Source organism: Psammomys obesus, unplaced genomic scaffold (assembly GCF_907164565.1).
Source record: "Psammomys obesus unplaced genomic scaffold, mPsaObe1.curated_primary_1811, whole genome shotgun sequence".
Taxonomy (NCBI): Eukaryota; Metazoa; Chordata; class Mammalia; order Rodentia; family Muridae; genus Psammomys; species Psammomys obesus.
In genome coordinates this window covers 25,791,309-25,795,102 of record NW_026596034.1, presented here as the reverse complement: position 1 = coordinate 25,795,102, position 3,794 = coordinate 25,791,309, and the positions used below count along the sequence as shown (strand labels likewise).

The window sequence follows — 3,794 nt, the reverse complement described above, 5'->3', positions numbered from 1 at the left end:
GAAGGAAGGAAGGAAGGAAGGAAGGAAGGAAGGAAGGAAGGAAGGAAATAAATGAAAGTTTATTAAACACAAATGTTAACTTCTAGAGCAATTCTCAACAGCCAAGACATTCATATGTGTGCTGATCACAGAACAGCACTTTGCTAATAATTTGTTTAGCAAAAAGATACTTTCTCCAGGGAAACTGCTAATCATCTAAGAATGAATAACATTTAAATCCTTGTAGGTTATAGCATGACATGAACAATTAAAATAACTTTTGATCGCTCTTTCAATACTTGTTCAAAAAGTGAACTCAAAACCAGAACATTTCAGTAGTAAAGTACGAGAAGATACATGCTGAGTTCTTTTAAAAGCAAAACAAAACTGAATAACTTCAGAGCACAGAGAACTCATCTATCAGTAATAAACACAGTCCTGAAGGAGCTCCTTAAGACAAATAACAAGAGCACAGAATATTCACACTGAAAATACTGTCCTCTTTGACACTGCATGAACTGTAAAGAATTTACCTGTAGTCTCATTTCAAAAGTTTAATAAGAATAAAGCAGAGGGCTGAAGAGATGGCTCAGCGGTTAAGTGCACCTACTGCTCTTATAAAAAACATAGATTCAGTTCCCGGCACCTGCCTGGCAGCTCACAACTGCCTGTAAGTCCCTTTCCAGGGGATCCACATACCCTCTTCTGACTTCCACTGGTACCTGGCAGGCACATGAGGAATATGCAGGCAAGACATTCACACACATTAAAAAAAAAAAAAAAAAAAAAAAATCTTCTAAAAAAATTATATAAATAAAGCATCAATATAAAGTTTACAAGCATTGGGAGATTTGCTTTGTACAAGTTATAAACCTAGGTTTTGAGTCGCTTAACTGTGATCTCAAAGAAGTTATCTCCTTTGCAGATGTAAAAACCTAGGCTGAGATAAAATGGGGGTGATTCAACCACATTCACCTAACTTGAAATGTAGGAAATAATCAATGAATTATTGTGAAATGATTTTTATTCAAGCACACTGGACAGCAAATAAACTTTGAGAATTAAGTAATGAGGCTATCAGTACTTCGAGGATCCACAGGTTTCAAACTAAAACTTAAGTATATAGTCTGGCAAATACTACGGTCAACAATGGAAATGGATGCTTAAAATCTAGCTACCCTGAGAAAAGTCAACATACGAAGCCAGCAAAGGTCATTACTATCCAAACACCTCAGAGGTAGGGTCACTAAGAGATCATTTCAGCTCACTCTTCTGTTAACTAATCCCTACAGGAACCAAAAAGTTATTTCCCTTTCTACCTACGTCAGATTATTATTCTCCAAGGGCAGATTTCCGTGCTCAAGCAGACATAACACCAAAAGGAAAAGAGAAAAAGAAAAAGGTATAAGTGCGTGCCCAAAAGCTCAGCTTTCAGAACAGAGAGGAAATCCAGAAAGTATTTCGACAGCTTCTTCCCACCTAAAGCCGCTTGGCCTGCTTCAAACCCATTTACTGCTGAAATACACCCTAGGTAGCTCGACGACTCTCCAACACCAAGCCCTGACTGGGAAGCATAACCGACACTTGCAGGCAATGAGGAAGATCTTGAGAATTACTGGAAACTGACGTCCGCAGAACCAAGAGTTGAGAAGAGAGTGAACAGTGCCGTCGCAGGTGAGTTTTTAAAAAGGAACGGGGGGGGGGGGGGGGGGCGGAAATTTTTGGATCAGAAGTTAGTTGGAAGGTTAGAGAGAGGCGAGGCCGACGTCCGACTCTGAGCGGACGGCACTGCGGGTTCAGGCAGCATTACCCCTGCCTGTGAAAATGCTCAGAGTTCTCAGATCTGACCCGAGTCCACGACACAAGAACGCTGATACGTGGCTCGGAGAGGACACGCGGGGGTGGGGCCCGCCCGCTAAACCCCAGGCTCCCTGAACGAGCTTTCAAAGGAGGCTCGCAGCCCGGTAAAGTCAATGGGTTCAAGGAGGCCTGCACGGGCCAGGCAACGCCAAAGTAGGGAAAGCGGCCGCGCACCCGGGCGGCGGCTCTGAAGCCTCCAAGGGCCGGCCCTCGGGGAGTCCGAGCAAGCCCTGGGCTCCCCGGTCCCTCCGGACCCGACCTGGGTCCCCCTCTCCCCCACAGGCTGAGACCGGACCCCTGGGACTGACAGGGAGTTTCCGGCCGAACGCTCGCAGCTGCGGCGGAGCCAAAGACACAACCTGCTCTCAGTGCCGCAAGTGACACTCACCGGCCCGAAACCTCGAATGAAACCAGCAGCTTCGGGGGCGGCGGCAGCAGTGGCAGCAGGAACCGAACATCCAAAATGGCGGCTCCCTCGGCCTCACCACCGCTACCGCAGGCGGAGGGATCCCGGGCAGGGACGGAGTTTCTAACTCACTTCTCGCGCTCTCGAGAAGACGTCGCCACCCAGCTCCCTCTCCTCATCGACTCCGCATGCCCCGGACTGCGACCTCTCCTGTTTCCCACCTCGGAAGACCCGAGAACTCGGACCCTGCCGAGGACTATTTGCCAAGGAGGAGGCGACTGCGCCTGGCAGAGCGACGCAAAGCGTAGCAAGGGTCGGGGCTGTCACTGATGACGCTGGACGCGGCTGCCGAGTCACCGCTGCGATGAGTCTGAGCTAGAAAGATCCGGCTGAACCCGGAGTCAGCGCACTTTGGTTCCGCTCGGCGGCGGGGTCGGGGAAGCTGTGCAACGCGGAAACGGTGAAGCCACCTGACGGGGCGGAGCCCCGCAAGGTAGTTGGAGCCCAGAGGCAGGTGGAAACGCAGGAGGCTTAACCAGGGTGTAGTCCGAAGGAATTCTAAGTCGTTCTGGTCCACCTTTGAGTCCTTAGCTTTCTGTCCAACTTCGAAGCATACTCCAAAAGTGGTCTTAGAGGCTGTGGCTTTATGGTATGTTCTTAAAGACTTTACAAACAGGTGGAAGATGAAACAGAAGAATGGATTCCAAGCACAGCACCACCCGTTGTGCGTTCAGTTCCCTCCTATGGGAAAAGAGAATCTGGACAAGTGACAGCTGGACACACATAAGAACAGGTTTCAATCTATGGCTGAATGAACTAATAACCTGGCCCAAAGAAAGTCTAACTAGACAGTCCCTGGCGTGATAAATAATTGCTAACTTGTGACAAGTCTTTTCCATGTGAACCTAGAGATCCTTGATATCTTGGCCCATTTAAAGGAAAGGTGACCTACCTAAAATAAAATATTTCCGATAGCTTGCCAACGAAGTCGTCCGGGATGTGAATAAAACACAGCACTAGGCTGAATGCCAAAGACTAAGCCCCAATCCTGAATTTGAGACTTGGGTGTCATAAACAGGAAGTTGCACCGTTTTCCTTAGGCATTCGTTTTTTCATGCAAGGATTTCAAAATACTTTACAGACATTGCACTGAGTATGTCTAGCTGTACAATTTTGACCTTGAATTTCTAGGGCATGTCAAGTGTCTGGAAAGAAAGGATGCAAAGGGCCTGATCAATTTTTTATTAAATATTGGCACCGCATTGTTCATAAGGCAGCGTCATATGTACAACCTTAGCCCCCTAAGCAATCTCTTAAGTCAAAGAAAGTAACCCAGTTTTAAAAATAAAGAGACTTAAGACAAAGCCAGTAGATCATTGTGAGTTTGAGGCCAGCCTGGTCTACAAAGCAAGTGGAAGACAGCCAAGGCTACACAGAGAAACTGTTTTGGGGAAAAGAAAGACTTAAGACTTCAGTGAACCTATTACTGTCTCCCACACTGGATTCTTTAGTAATATGCCATTAGAAAACCCACCACAGCCCAAACACA

General features: G+C 47.0%; 1 protein-coding gene across 1 annotated transcript in view; it reads right to left on the bottom strand.

The window, feature by feature from the left end:
- Ap1g1 (adaptor related protein complex 1 subunit gamma 1) overlaps positions 1-2,601 on the bottom strand; it is an 87,183-nt gene extending 84,582 nt beyond the window's left edge. The window contains exon 1 of the mRNA XM_055620963.1: positions 2,228-2,601. The gene's annotated coding sequence lies outside the window, so the exon portion shown is untranslated. The remainder of the gene's footprint in view (positions 1-2,227) is intronic.
- Between the last annotated feature and the right edge of the window lie 1,193 nt (positions 2,602-3,794).